This window comes from Notothenia rossii (assembly GCF_949606895.1).
Source record: "Notothenia rossii genome assembly, chromosome: 10".
Taxonomy (NCBI): Eukaryota; Metazoa; Chordata; class Actinopteri; order Perciformes; family Nototheniidae; genus Notothenia; species Notothenia rossii.
This window is the reverse complement of record NC_136908.1, coordinates 3,689,113-3,705,800: the sequence shown is the minus strand read 5'-3', so window position 1 is coordinate 3,705,800 and position 16,688 is coordinate 3,689,113. Positions and strand designations below refer to the sequence as shown.

The window sequence follows — 16,688 nt, the reverse complement described above, 5'->3', positions numbered from 1 at the left end:
GCACTGAATTCGGGTGGGGGAGAGTAACGCCATCTCCAGTCAAAGAAGTAGAATCGTGTTCCCAAGCTAGCATCACTGTTAGCATCGAAATCGCTGTGTTTACACCAGTGCCCGTCTGACTGTTTACACCGGTTTACACCGACAGACGCTGTGCAAAAGACTTCCGGCGGAAATGAAGTGCATTTGTGTAGGGTTATGGCGCTACCCGTGGTTTGTCGCGTAAACTTGTCGAGGCGAAGTCCCGCCCATCTACTTCCGACCCATGGGACCCCGGAAGCGGAAAATTATACATTGACGTCAATGGAGAGAGAAAAGTCATCTTTCGATCCCGTTTGAATTGTGCCACGAATGACACATATGATGTTTGTCAAATTAAAAGAACATTTTGCAAGTCAAAAAAATAAAAATGTGTCGTAAAACTGTGAAGTTACAATTTTTTTTGTGTGAAACCGCTCAGTGAACTACAGGTCTCTGGTCTCGCACAATACGCGTCACCATCACAAAGATGGCTGTCACGTTAGTAAATTTCACCTGTTTCTTTCAGAATGAGGCGAAAAAGTATAAAACGAGGTGAAAATCACTACAAGTCTGGGCATGTTGAGAGCTGTACATACACGAAAGGGAGCGGTTCTGTAAGAGCCAGCATGCGGGACCGGCTTTACAAGGTTTCAGTGAGTAATATGAGTGCAATGTTTAAGGTTAATGTCAGCTAGCTAACAAGGTACACTAACGTGTTTTGTTTTAGAAACTAGTTTTCTCCTTAAGAACTTTGTGGTGTCTGTGTATGCTGTGGATAACATTAGTGTTCACAAGAACAAGATACACTCCCGTGTTTTGTTTTAGTTGCTCTTCAGATTGAAGCGGCCAGTTCTATATCGACTATATGTGTGATCTCCTTTTTACATCTCGTTGTGTCATTTGAGTTTATTTGCTGTGTGTAGATTCAAGGATTTTGGTTATCTTGTCCAGGGATGCAAACTTGTCACCTTTCGGCGAAATTCTCCGTTTTGAATCCAAAATAGGTCGTTTTTGTGATTCCTGTAGATCTGCAATAAAAATATTTTTTGGGTATGGGAGGGGGTCTGGGACCCGGATTAATGTGCGGCCGCGAGCTTTTTTTATATATATTATAATGAAGCGCGAGCTGTGTGCTCGAGTCTTCCTGCCTGTCGGCTCTGCTCATGATGTATAATAAGCCTCTGCTGCTCGGCGATGATGGTCTAGCTTCAGCAGCTACATTACCTACGGTGCGTTCGTTAATATTAACTGTGCGTCCGGAGTCCCTGTGGCACAGACTGGACCGCTGGTGAACAGCTGTTAGAACGGGCCGTTCAGGTGTTCACAATAGAGCTCCCTGTCGGAGCGGCAGAGCGTGATGTGCACTGAAAAGTTTTTTTTTCCCGTCGCAATATTATCGTTGAGCTAGCTAACTAGCATACATTGTCACTATCTGCTAACGTTAGCTTTAGCCTTCGTTTTCTAATCGTTTTTTTCATAGGCTATAAACAGAGGTGGTATAAGTATATATCTTGTAATTGATTAAAATTAGAAGTACTCAGTTCTTGTACTTGAGTAAAAGTAGAAGTACCAGAGTGTAGGAATACTCTGTTACAGTAAAAGTCCTGCATTCCAAATGTTCCTCAAGTAAAAGTAGAAAAGTATTATTATCAAAATATAGTGAAAGTAGCGACAGTAAAAGTAGTCATTTTGCAGATTGGTCCATTTCAGAATAATATGATGTGTTTTATAATGACTGATCATGAAAGTGTTCTCAAAGCTGGTAAAGGTGCAGCTAGTCTGAATGACTTTGTATACTGCAGGGTAGCTTTTGGATTTACTCCAGGTGGAACTAAAGTCTGATTTAACACTTGATTATATTTCACATCATTCATCCACATCTGTAAAGTAACTAAAGGTATTACATACATGTAGTGGAGTAAAAGTACACCATTTACCTCTGAACTGTAGTGGAGTAGAAGTACAAAGTAGCAAAACATTGAAATACTAAAGTAAAGTACGAGTATCTCAAAATTGTGCCCTAGTATAGTACTTGTTGAGTTTATGAACTTAGTTACTTTACACCAGTGGCTATAAAGATAGAAAGACTAAGCCTTGCACAGAGGCCTGAAAATACATTTTCAAAATGCTCAACAGTGCTGCCAAAATTATAAACTGACTGCTACACAATTAAAATAAATGCTTTTTATATATTTCTATTAGATGTGACTCTATGGCGTTTCTGTTAATATTAACACTGCTGCTTTAGTTGTTCTGACTGCTAAAATCCTCTGTTATTCCTCATTTTAAAGCCGATATTCCGTGGGGTCAGGGGGCTCGGATCCTTGTCACCTTTTTCATACCTGATGAGTTTGCATCCCTGTTGCCAATTTGTTTGGTTATCTAGGCACAGCTGTGTGTGACTCCCTCTGGTACACTGGTATGTGTTTTCCTAATGTAGAGAGCATTGATTAATTAATAAACTACACACTGACTCTAGATCCTGACCAAATCCTTATTTTTTGATCAAATGTTTTTCAAAAAAATGTATTGTATATTATATAACAGCTGCAAATCACAGACCGGAGTCTCTGCTACTGTGGACCACGAAGGAGGGGATCATCATCCCCATCCCCAAAGACCCTGCATGGCATGGAAATCTCCTCCTCCTGGAACAATTCTACACCCAGCATATGCTCCCTGTGTTGGCCAGTAGAGAGGAGGACATTTAAATAAACATACTCTTAACACCCTCGGACTCTGCGTTGTGTTTCGTATGTGTGATGGGGTGTTATGCAGAGGGGAGGAAAACAGGACACAGCAGATTGGGATTGTGGTGGAGATGCTGAGCAGTTATTTAATTGTTGCGTGTAATTATTATTATACTGTGTGCTTCTTAGTTATTCCATCTTTTGCTGTAACATGGATCTGTATGTAACTCTATATTTAATTGTTATCTACCACACTTCCTTCTACATCATACACCATCATTATACATGATGGTGTATATAGGATATGTATTTATTTGTATACATATCTAAATTGTATAATTTTATTTTTCGTATTTGGGATTTCTCTTTTGTCCACTCAAATACACTTGGCCCTTTCTCTTTTCCATGTGGAAAATGGCAGCTGCATATTCTGCTTTTCTCATCTGCTCCCTGTCTGCTCATCTACGATGAGACAATTATATAATTAATTACTAATAATCATTTAAACCTGTTATTACCAATATTTCACAAATTCTTCATGTAAACTTAAGAGCACAGCTGTATGTTGAGTATGTCAGCTTTGCTTGGTTCATCTTACTGGGGGGGGGGGGGGGGGGGGGGGCTGCTACATGGATGTCGGTGCAGTCCACAATAATTTTGCAGCTGAAGGCAGAATGAATTTATTATTGACTCAGAATGAAGCACAACTTAATGTCATACAATACATTGACTTTATTTGTAATTGTGTAAAAAAAATATGAGCATTGATTAGCAAGCAGGACCTGCAGGAACAGAGAATGGTGATGGATGGAGCTGGGGAGAGAGAAGAATAAAGAAAACAGATCAACTTTATTATCGGATATTAAAAATTCAATTTCAAAACAAGTTGCCGCTCCTACAGTTTTCTAGTGTGTAAAGATGATTTCACATGACCAATGCAAAATATCACACTCAATACATGTGTGTCTCTGAGGGGTGCATTGTGCCTTTGATGTATATAAATAATATACCAGAACCAAATACTATTACGTACAGTGGAAATCAGGTTACCAGAGCAGGTCAGACCAGTGTGCATGTTCCTCAGGGTCTCAGCAGTTACAGGTGAGGTAAAGAAAATAAAAGAGAAAAAGGTCAGTAACAACACTTTAAAGTAACAACACTGAATAATTATCTCTTTTAATAATTTTCTCTCAGTAATCACTCAACTACTGTCTTTCCAACAAACAGATTGACTCACTCTCACTATCATCACAATGAAACACGTCCAGAAGAATGTCATGCAAAGCTGCCTGCCTTCCTTCCTTCGACTCTCCCTGAACTGCCTGATCTTTTAATGGTCAATGTTAACCATTTGTGCAGATAGCATTAAGTAGAAAAGATCGCTGATACTAATGTGGCGTTAGCCTACCTCCCGCCCCCTTAGCACCTGGTGGAGGGGGCGATAGGCTACTCTTCAAATGTTTCACAAAATACTTACCATCATGACTACTCTTACTGTTTAACATTTTGGTTTACTTCATGTTAAGGCTAATACAAATGACAAGGCTAAGTAATGTAATGTAATATAATGCTAACTTACTAACATGCTCGCTACTAGCTAGGTAGCTAACTTGACTATGTTCCATGCAAAACATGTATATTACCTGATATGTTTGGTCCAACGACTCCTGGTCCTTTCATCAGACGGGAAGCGATAGAACGAGCAAAGTGGTATGATCTCTTTTGTGATTACAACCTCGTACAAAGCACACAGGCATCTTGTAAAAGTGAATTTATTGGAGCAATCTCTTATATTTATTGGAGGGAATAAATCAGTCTTCTTCTTCCTCTTTGCTTTGCGAGTCACAACCAGTCTTGGAGCATTATCGCCTATGACATCACTTACGCGACCCAGAATGCATTTGGGATTTGTAGTCTTTCTAGTTGCGTATTATTCATAGTCTTATATTTCAGCATTTTTACGACAAACTGTGACTTTTTTTGCATGGAAATGATTGTTTAAGATTGACAAACATCATATGTGTCATTCGTGGCACAATTCAAACGGGATCAAAAGATAACTTTTCTCTCTCCATTGACTTCAATGTATAAATTTCCATTTCCGGGGTCCCATGGAGGCTCCCGGAAGGGGAGGGACTTCGCCTCTCTATAGACCCTTTTTGTGTTTGTACACAATGATGACGTAGAACGTATGCGCGCGCATTGTGGCAACAGAAGGATGGCAGAGATAAACAGCTTGTCAAGCTACGCAAGGGGATTATCAACTAAAGATCGTGAATGTTACCTTAACAAGTTGACTTTGACAAATGGTGTCCGACTTCCAGATCCGTGTTCTATTGATGAGTGGGTTGAAGACGTTAGCAAGTGGCCGAATATACAGTGGCCAGATATATATACCTATTTAATTGAGAAACCGAGCGTGTACACCAGAGAGAAATTACGAGCCTATAAGTCAGTGGATGCTTACGAATACGTTGTCTGTGGTCATGTACAGAACGTCAAATACCATGACATAGACTCAGAGTTTTGTATTTTGAGATCAAAAATTCTCCCTAGTCAAAGACAAGGACACAAGACAACGATGTATGAGGCTTGGGTCATAATCAACCAACGAGAAAACTACGTCCTCACAGCGAATTGCACCTGTATGGCGGGGTAAGTAGCCTATTATTTGGTGTTGTGGGCTTGTAGGTAACAGTTCAGGGGCTTGTTACTGTCCTCTCAGCTGGCTATTACTCTCCTTTCCATATCAAAAATCGTATGCCTTGCCCTGTAACTTTCTCATCATAACCAGGGTTTGAAACTAACATTTTCATGAACAACACAGCGACAACAGGGTTCAAAATGTCAGCAGCCAATATCATTCAGTTACATTCAAAACCTGATTAAGCTTAGGATACTCACATGTCTAGTAAGTTAGATGTTTACCTACTTCATAGCCAGAGCTGAGATTTGTCTGAGAACACATGTTACTTTCAAGCCCAGTATGTTTATTATGATTTTGTGAAATTTCAGACTTGGGTCATGCTGCAGCCATGCAGCTGCAATATTATTCAAAGTTGAGCTCTATGTTAGGATGGGAAGGACAGAGAAAGCAGCGGTTACTTCGGAGTGTGCATGTGGAAAGACACCAGCAGGAAAGAAGTCAGACCAGCTCCATTGAGGGAAATCAGCTTCCACAAACCAAAGAGGCTTGGCAGGCAACTTCCAGCAGCTTCAACATCTGCTAGGAAGAATAGTATCACACCCAGAAGCATGTAATAGTTGACAGAGCCTAGATAAGTTTCCTTTTGCCATAGTGCATTTAATTAATTCTCAGGATTTCTCCTCAGTGTCTTGACACCATAATGTAGCCTGAGAAAGGTGTTACTTGGTGATGCAGAGATGAAAAGGCCTACAGACCAACGTGGCATCATGACTTTTTGTAAACATACACGCTCAGTTTGAATAGTTTCAGTATCATTTGTTATGTTAGTTTGAATATGTCTGTCCTTTTGTCTTCAGATTACTGATTCTAGAAATTCGATTGTTTGTTATCTACAGCTTAACTGGTCTGGTTTTAGAATAATTCAGTCATTATTCTTAAAATGTGAACATTATGCAGCACACTAATTGTGTCTTTTTGTTGCTCTATTATCAGTGTTGACAGATGATGACATCCGGGAACTGCGGGATGTGAACCCAGGTGCTGCAGTGCTGACGAGCCTGGAAAACAGTGACACGGATATGGCCAGATATGGTGTTAGATGTCGGTTATGGATTGTCTTTCCCTGGTTGTTAAAGTTGCATTACAGTTGAAACAATGAATTCATCATCAGCCTTTTCTTTACATTTGATGTTGTTATTGAAAGCTGTGTCTAGATGCACTTCAGTGCAACAAGATATTTTAAGTCTTATTCTGTAATGCTATATATGTATCCAGAGATAATTTGCGACCTAAAATTATTATTTACTGTTTACAACATACAGAACCAGTTTGATTCTAATATATTGTACATACTCCTACTTTTTATGTTGTTAATGTTTAGTGGCACTTTAATGGCACCTGAATGGAATGAAACTCTGTTAGTAACAACATTACAAATAAATGTGATACTGCACTCTGAATTGTTGAGATAATCTGGGGGGGAAAGGACCATTAGACACACCAGTTGCAGCCAATGTGGGGAGGTTTATTAAAATGCATTCAGTTTTAAGTACAGTAGGCCTATATACATGTTTTACAAATGTAAAATCAATTTATAAGTCATACATGGTTATGTGTAACTCATTTGGGAACAACACTCTTACAGAGGTTTGTGAGGGCACCACATACAATAACAACATCATCTAGTATGTCAACCTGCGACAAAGGAATACCACCGACCAATAACTCGCTCTACATGGATCCTCACACGAGAAAGTTGTCTAGATGTGTCCACTTCCTGTGCAGAAAGCTGCTTCTTTCCTTTTGTGAAATGAGGGATACGAAGGGTTGCACCATAGGCCGCAAGCTCATCTCTGATGAGAAATCCTCTGTCTGCTAAAACCTCATCCCTAGGCTCCAAAGGTTTGAGGAAACCTGACTCCTTAGTGATCTGCTTGTCTGAAACCCGTCCACCCCACCCAGGAGACAGAAAGGAAATTGCACCAGCTGGAGTGATGCCGATCAAATATTTAATGGTGTTGTTGTGTTTATAGTTTGACCATGTCTGGGCCCTGGAAGTCAGATTACTGGGTCTAGCTATGAACATTTCTGTGCAATCTATTATGCACCGGCATCTTCTAAAGTTGCGCTTGAATATTTTTGGCATATTTTTAAGTACTGCACCCTTACTTGGCCATTTAATGAGTGGCTTGAGGACCAAGGCCATAGCAGGGACCCAGCTCCGCAAAATATTTGATAAGGTGGTTTTTGATACCTGGAATCTATAAGCCAAGTCAGTATTACATAGGCCCAACCTTAATTTAATCAATATAATCAATAGGTGGTCCTCTACTGTAAGTTTGTTGTGAATTCTTTCTACGCTGCCCATCATTTTTGTAATCAGCCACTCAAAGACCACAGAGGTCAGTCCTGTGAGAAAAATCAATTGTCCAATGTTGCACTTAACAGTGGTGTAGGAGAATGTAGATTTTTGCAGCTCCTCTTTCAGCTTTACATGTTCTGCTCGTAGTGTGTCAAACTCCTGTCGCAGGTTGACATATTCCTCCTGAAGTTGACTGTATCTCAGGTTCAGATCATCGTACTCTCTCTTTGGAACTGGGATATCCTCTTCAGCTTTAATATAGAAAAGTGAAAAATTAGCATGTGCTGCAAACAAGTTCACAATTCAGGGGTTCTCACACATTTTTACCAATGAATTTTCAAAACTTTTCCATGACAGAAGAGAAGATACATTATCGATCCCAGGGGGAGATTTTTCCTCTGCATTTGACCCATCCAGGGGCCAGTGTACAAGTCACACACAGACATACATAGCAATTGGAGCAGTGGGCCTGGCAGGAGCACACACACACTAGGAGCACACTGACTTTTTCAGTGAGGGTGGGAACCCTGACAATCAATCAGTTAATTGTAAGATGATATATTCATAAATATATTCATACCAGGACAATGATCCATGCTGCATTCTTGTTCTGGATCCATGCTGCATTCTTGTTCTGGAGTTTCAGAAGTAACACGTTGATTTGCTGCAGTGTCAGTTCTCCTCCTTTTCCTATGGTACCTACAGTAACAGCAGAAATTCATAGTTAGACTAATCCATATCTCAAAACAGCAGCTGTAGGCACCAAAGCTTATGCAAGAGAGGTAAAAAAAACAAAAAACGACTGAGAGGATGTCAACTCTAATCTTACCTGTCCATCTTTGAATTTGGGTTCTGGCTTTGTTTTGTGTACATGAACACAGATGGCACAAAATCAGGACTACTAGAGTCCAATGATGCCTCGCCTGCAAAAATAAAACACAAACACGTTTGTTTAGCCTAGCAAGCTACTAGGCAAATCTAACGCCAGCTTATCAAACTTTAGCTGCATTTGATTATTATTCTACATCATACAGACAATCACTAATGTAAACAAGGCTCTCCCGTAAAATCAAAGAGTAGGCTAGATAACCTCATTACCTGATATAAAGTGGGCGCTGCAGACGCGAGCATTTTTGATTATGTCCTCATTCCAGTCCACACGTTTAATCGCCTGCAGCCACAGACGCCGCCGGTTGCTCTGAAATGGTCGTGGTCCTCTCGGAATCCTATAAAACTTTAGTCCGCCGGTGGAATAGCGATTCGTACAACCGTATACGCAACAACCAGACATGTTGATGCTGGGTACAGTTTGTAAATGCTTGCTAACCAGTTGCTACCTCGTCTTTGTCATTCAGAACTGCTTGAAAACAACACCACTTCCGTTGCCCACATGCGCGCGCAACTTTTTGATGAAGTTGGCTGTAAAAGGGTCTATACTTACCTATACTACCTTCAAGCTTTTTAACCATTAAAAAACGATTGACTCCAAGGTAGAGGAACCAAACAAGTGGTAATACTAATGTCAACCCATTGAGGATTCATTCCAGCACCACTCTATTGTTAAATTGTCAAAGACATAATATTTGCAACTCAGACCAACGAACAAATAAACAGACGAACTGGCCTGATTTTAATGAAATAACATGGACGGTTTTATCATGAGTTGTTGGCATTGTGTTATATTCCCAATGGGAAAAATGTGTATTCTACCCGGGATACACGTCAAAGCCTTCCTTAAGTTGGAATTTAATTATATGCAATTAAACAAAAAGAAGAGTAGATAACAAACAGGTGAAATATGGATATTATATGACGTTAGATGACGTTTTTATGACAATAATCAGAGTGAAAATGCTTTAAATAAATTAAAACATTTTTTTTTTTAAACAAGTAGATTATATAAAATCGTGTAATATGGTCATAATACGACCTTTATTGCCACAAATTCGGATATCCTCGGTAGGTCCAGCTTTTCCTACTCTTGCTTGACTCAAAGCTAAATAAAAAGCAGTAAACCGCTCAAGTTGGAAGTGGTCAAATGCAGACCCATTTCCAGGTTTTAAGACTCATTCCTACACCACCCTCTAGACTGGGAGAGCTTTGAGAACACTTTCATGATCAATCATTATAAAACATATCATATCTATTATTCTGAAATGGACCAATCTGCACAATGACTACTTTTACTGTCGCTACTTTCACTATATTTTGATGAGAATACTTTTCTACTTTCACTTGAGGAACATTTTGAATGTAGGACTTTTACTGTAACAGAGTATTCCTACACTCAGGTACTTCTACTTTTACTCAAGTACAATATCTGAGTACTTCTACTTTTACTCAAGTACAATATCTGAGTACTTCTACTTTTACTCAAGTACAAGACCTGAGTACTTCTACGTTTACTCAAGTACAATATCTGAGTACTTCTACTTTTACTCAAGTACAAGATCTGAGTACTTCTACTTTTACTAAGTAAAAGATCTGAGTACTTCTACTTTTACTCAAGTACAAGATCTGAGTACTTCTACTTTTACTCAAGTACAAGATCTGAGTACTTCTACTTTTACTCAAGTACAAGATCTGAGTACTTCTACTTTTACTCAAGTACAAGATCTGAGCACTTTTACTTTTACTCAAGTACACAATCTGATTACTTCTCCCAGCTCTGCACCGCTCTATAGACTGGGAGAGAGTGAATAGGGGATAAAGGTAATGACCAAAAGTTCTGTGTACACGTGAGTGAACAGTGTATGAAATGTGCCGTCATGGCGCAGCTATAACTAATGATCTCAGGTCCCAGATGATAAACCAAGCTTCTCCCAGGATTAGTTTTTAGGTAATTCTCTTGGAGAGATGAATGATAATGTAATTGTTCACCTCTGATGGATGGCGATGCAATGGCAGCGACTGATGGCGACTGATAGTGAAAACAGTCGTCTGTCAGCAGCGGCTATTCTTCATCTTCAAAGGGGACAACTTCTTTAGTAGGTGATGGAGAGGATTTCCACAGTGTGTTGGCAGAAGTTTCCCACAGAGAGGAGGGTCCCAAACATAATGGTTAGCTCAGTTCCAATGCACAAGGAAATATATTTTTTTAAATATATACAGTTACAGCCATCAGGGACAAATAAGTCAGTAAAAGTAGAAAAAGGCATGCGCTATTTTACTACACAATGACATCTGTGTACCATGGATTGTAATTCAGTGAAGTAAATGTAATGTACACAAGTATCATACTTAAGTGCAATTTTCTAGCTACTTTAACTGAGTATTTTCATTGTATTCTCCTTTATATATCTACTGGAAGCCAATAATGTACTTTTTACTTCCCCACAATCATCTGACAACTTGAACAGATTCAGAAAAGAGTTTCAAAATACTACATATAATTGTTAAAGAAATCCAACAGCAGTATTTTAATAAAATAAAATAAGCTCCACCTTTATCAGCTGTGATAGAGATTTGTGCATCATGATCATAATAATTAGTATTAATGCACATAATTCCATTTATATGATTAAAAAATGGTTATCTTAAATGATAAATGGATTCTGTTTCAAAAATGTTCCGACCACTGAACGCACTTTTATAGCAGAGATGGCAAACACATTATTTACTCAGGTAGAAGTACAGATACTCGTGTTTAAAATACTCTGGTAAAAGTAGAAGTACTGACTAAACTTCTATACTCAAGTAAAAGTAAAGAGGCTTTGAAATGTGCTTCAGTAAAAAGTACCCATAACTAGCAGCTGTTTGAAAGAGTACCTGACCTCCCTTTATATGAATAGAACAATAATGTCATTGTTAGCTAATGAATGTTTCCATGGTGACCAACGGCAACATGACAACGTTTTTATTGGTCCCTCTTCTTTAGAGAAGACCAGGAAATGATGGATACACGGATCATGTTCAAATCAATAGACACGCAATGACTCTAAATAATAATGATCACGCCACCAAACACACATTCAGACTAAAGGAACCAGCCTGTTTGGAAAATGAGAGAAGTAGAAAGTACAGGTATTTGTGTTCAAAATGTAAGAAGTAGAAAGTACAGGTATTTGTGTTCAACATGTGAGAAGTAGAAAGTACAGGTATTTGTGTTCAACATGTAAGAAGTAGAAAGTACAGCTATTTGTGTTCAAAATGTAAGAAGTAGAAAGTACAGCTATTTGTGTTCAACATGTAAGAAGTAGAAAGTACAGGTATTTGTGTTCAACATGTAAGAAGTAGAAAGTACAGCTATTTGTGTTCAACATGTAAGAAGTAGAAAGTACAGCTATTTGTGTTCAAAATGTAAGAAGTCAAACTAAAAAGTCGTCAGAAAAATAAGTAGTGGAGTAAAGTACTGATAACAGAAAAATAACAAAGTATTTGTACTCCACTACTTCCCACCTCTGTACTCGTCAGGATTTCCCCATTCAAACATGGCTTGCATACATTGTGCCACCTGCTAAAGGAGATGTTTACACACCGTACCATCTGGAGCAATTTGGGGATTTGTATCTTTGCCCAAACAGACACATATTGGTTTTATGTCCTATTGTAAAGGTTACAAAACAAATGGCATTGTGAATGGTTTAAAGTCAGTTTTCCATCAGACATGCAAACACAGCAATGACAAAGCACATGGATTTAAGGGAGTGGTGTGGGTGCATTACCGTGTGCTTAGTGCTGCTTTCTGCATCATTCAAAATACAGGTGTCTTGCTCTATTGTTCCCAAACGTAGAATCTCAACTTACAGGTTTTTACCCCATAGGTACATTATGTCATCACACTTGCCTCGGGTAGTGTTGTTAACAGAAACAATGACGCTGGGGTTGGGTTCACTGTGTTAGTCTTTGAGAAAAACAGACACCAAACTTTAGACGGCTGACATTTAAATGAAGCTCATATTTAAGGGGCCATGTTGTCCTTTTTGTGTTTCATTTGTGTATGTTGTGGTTCTACTGTGACGTGTCTGCTTGCTTTATTGTTTAATGGGCGGGTTTGTGGGAGAGATACTCTCTCATGAGGGCATATAGGAATTAAACCGTTGCAGAACCATCACATTTAAAAGGATCATTGTTATACGTTATGATACAGTGTAGCTTTGGCTAATATAATCTGAAGTCCCAGGCTCCTCCTACAGTGCAACATACAAAAGAAGACATACAACTATAAAAAATAGTGCAAGAAGAAACCAATATGCAATGAATGCAAAAAATAATTAGTTATATAAATCTAACATGACAGCTTATTTACTTATTTATATAAATAGTTATCACCGCAATAAACCATATTTAATATTGTCTTAATGTACAATATTTAATTTCACATTCCGTTCTTGTATATATTGAGATAAGATTAGATAAGATAGGACTTTATTCATCCCGAAGGAAAGTGTTGTGCCAGAGTTACAAAAATGCAATAAACACAGCAGCACAATAATAATAATAACACTGTACACTAACAGTGCAGTCAGAAGAGCAATTCAATAACTACAGACGCTCATATAACTAATGTAAATATCATATTCTATTTACGTGTATATACACTTCTTGCACTCTATTATTATTAGTAATTTTGTATTTTATTATGTTGCATTGTTGGAGGAGCTCAGATCAGAAGAATGTCATTGCCATTTCTACACCTTTGAATTAAAACTTGGAGTACGATTATTATATTATCAGCAAAGACGTTTTCTACACTCGTGTGTTCACCAGGTGTTAAAATGTGGTCCGTCAGATGTTATTTAGCAGTGTTAAGGTAACAGAAGGGCTCTTCCTCCATCACTCATTCATTCCTGCCTTGCTGTAAGTGCATCAGTATTATTATTCTAAGAGTCCTGTCATTCCTGGAAAGCCCTCGTATTTAGATGTATTATATTTTTAATCAGCAAATGCTAGCATGCAAAGATGACCATGATAAACATCAACAAGGTGACATGGTTCACTCTGATGTCAGCAGTTATTTCAACGCTTGTGGATGTCAGTAAAGCCCAACAAAGCTGCTTTAGGCTCTAATCTCGTTTTTCAAGATATTATAAACTGTGTTCTGTACGCTAACTGGCTAGCACACCCTTGGCAAAGACGAATTAAATGTAAGCATCGCTACTGGCTAAAAGATGGCCTCGCCCACTTTCCAGCGAAAACAAAGAATTGGCTTTGTTTATTGTACGTCAAACAACCGAAAAGATCCAACGTTCAAATGTCCTTTACTAAAGCCCGCGTCAAACTGTCCTGAAATTGATGGAAACACGATAAAGGACATTTTCAAATTCGGCTCTGATCGTAACATCGGGCCATTGGTGAGGGCATCTTAACTCAACGTATGACCGCCGGTGGAGTTTCTCAGGCTCAAATCGTGTCATCTTCATCTTTACTTCGTGTGATCATCGTGCCAACAGGCATTTTTCGCCTCACGAAGAGAATACGAAGGAAACAAGAAGCTGCCCGATTGTCTTAGGAAGGCAACACGACTACGTGAAGCCCTCGCAATGCCGTCGAGTAGCCATCGTATTAAAGTATAATTTGTGTTCTGTGAAACTGAAAAGGATATTACATTGTTTTTGTTACTTTCGTTGCAGTTGTATGTCCTAAATGTAATTTAGGTTAACTTCCTGTTTTATTTAGATGCTTTTATTTTGAAGGCGAGTTTACGCTGTTGACAGGCAGCTGTTGTTGCTATGGAAACAACATAACGGAGTGTGTGGCTCGGGTGCCATCGTGTGGCCTTCTGTAGGCATCGGCTGTTGCTTGGCTGTTGACCAAGTTCGGGGCCATCTTCGTGCAAAATTCACAATTTCATATTCGTGTGTCCATCTGGTGTCAATTTCGGGACAGTGTGACGCAGCCTTAGGAAAAAGGATGGTATAAGATAAGACCTGTGGCTTCAGGCCATCTACAGAGAGGCGGGAAAGCATATCAGTTTGATTATGATGCTAATGAAGCCAACGTCAATCATCATAGTCGTCAGTATTGTTCAAAGTCAAAGTAGTGACTGTAGATGCTTCATTAAAATATAAAACAGATAGCCAAGGAAATCTCAGTTCGCAGGACATCGATCCGTTATTGTTTTTAATTTAACTATATATTAACGCAAATCATCGATCCCTCGTTACAGGGTGTGATTGTTTCCTATCTGTCCGTTGTAATTGGGCTCCTTTTAGATATAACAATGGTATTCTTGATTTTCTTATGTCATTGCCGAAAACCTCATTTTATATCCACCACCATTCAAATATCACCGAGTGTTTTCACCCAAAAAGGGGCGGCCATGATGGATGGGTTGCTCTCTTGTAAAGGCATTTAAATACGAACCCGGTTGCACATGATTCATTTGCATGCAGTCTTGATAATTATTCCATAAATAAGAGCTCCAATTAAGATCTAATTGCGGTTCTGTTGAGCAGTAACAAGATGCTAATGGGAATCCCAGGCTTATTATGGCAGTGGGAGATTGTTTTTTACATTAAAGCCGCTCTGCCAGTTCCTTCTCAGTGGATGAAGGAGTCAGACTCCAGTGAAGGGAAGTCTTGGATAATTACTCTCAAATCCTAACCAAGTCCATTTGTGGCAATTATTGCCCTTTGATTGCTTTGTACCCAAAGCTGCTCACAGTTTCTAACAGAAGTGGTTTCTATTGAGGCTAAAAGTAATGGACTGATCACATGATGACACAAGCTATACTGGAGATATACAAGCTATACTGGAGATATACAAACTATACTGGAGATATACAAGCTATACTGGAGATACACAAACTATACTGGAGATATACAAACTATACTGGAGATATACAAACTATACTGGAGATATACAAACTATACTGGAGATATACAAACTATACTGGAGATACACAAGCTATACTGGAGATATACAAACTATACTGGAGATATACAAACTATACTGGAGATATACAAACTATACTGGAGATACACAAACTATACTGGAGATATACAAGCTATACTGGAGATATACAAACTATACTGGAGATACACAAACTATACTGGAGATATACAAACTATACTGGAGATATACAAACTATACTGGAGATATACTATACTGGAGATATACAAGCTATACTGGAGATATACTATACTGGAGATATACAAGCTATACTGGAGATATAAAAACAGAAATGGAGATATACAATATGATATACAATACTGGAGATATCAGGTTTACTTCCTTCTCAAATGCCAACAGGAAGTAACACATTATATCACGTTATACAATCACTAGTTATGATAAGTGGTTGTTTAAGTTGTTTAGTTTTTACTTTACTAAAAATAACTGTGTTTATTTTTTATTAAGCTCAGAGGAAAATGAGTTCAGTTATCAATAAAATATGAAATAAACACTGTATATAATAAGTGGCTTAAACTACAAGTCGTGTTCACATCCTTTCTTTCTGTCTTCCCTATGGAAATAATGTGGTGAATAAAGGTCATTCAAATTGCTAATACTAAGAACTGTACATAGTTCCCGTTTATAAAACAGCACAATGAGAAGTATGTTCATGTCATTGTTAAATAGATTTTTTTCATAATGTATGAGATACAAAGTAATCCTATAAACAGGAGTGACTTGTGGTGCCCCCAAGTGGCATTTGAAACAAACAACAACAATCAACAATATTATCAATAAAACCTGTTACACCGTCACCAGGGATGGGAGGGTTACTTTAAAAATGTATTCTCTAAAAAATAAATAATCAGTAAGATAATGTAAGTTTTAAAATATTAAAGGCTTGATAACTTTCCGGTACTTTTGGATAACCTCAATATCAAGTGCATTGCCATTTAAAACAAGACGAGATTCATATCAATAAGATTTTTTAAGAATGTTTATTATTTAAAACAGAAAAATGTGACCTTAGAAATGTAGAAACCAATTTAGGATCAAAAATGATTTTATTAATAGGAAAACCTGCCTTTATACACCAACACTGAAACACATGAGCACATGTTACACATAAGAAAAA

At 38.3% G+C, this 16,688-nt stretch overlaps 3 long non-coding RNA genes across 3 annotated transcripts; 2 read left to right on the top strand and 1 right to left on the bottom strand.

Annotated features, from left to right (window-relative positions):
- The first annotated feature begins 283 nt into the window (after positions 1-283).
- Positions 284-2,755, top strand: LOC307023087. Its single transcript, XR_013803588.1, has 2 exons — positions 284-671; positions 2,566-2,755. It is a non-coding gene; the product is annotated as an uncharacterized lncRNA (long non-coding RNA).
- Positions 2,756-3,420: 665 nt separating this feature from the next.
- On the bottom strand, positions 3,421-4,675 carry LOC307022927. Its single transcript, XR_013803525.1, has 2 exons — positions 3,742-4,675; positions 3,421-3,521 (listed from the first exon to the last, which is right to left on the bottom strand). It is a non-coding gene; the product is annotated as an uncharacterized lncRNA (long non-coding RNA).
- Positions 4,676-4,861: 186 nt separating this feature from the next.
- On the top strand, positions 4,862-6,957 carry LOC307022860. Its single transcript, XR_013803494.1, has 2 exons — positions 4,862-5,363; positions 6,349-6,957. It is a non-coding gene; the product is annotated as an uncharacterized lncRNA (long non-coding RNA).
- The last annotated feature ends 9,731 nt before the right edge of the window (positions 6,958-16,688 follow it).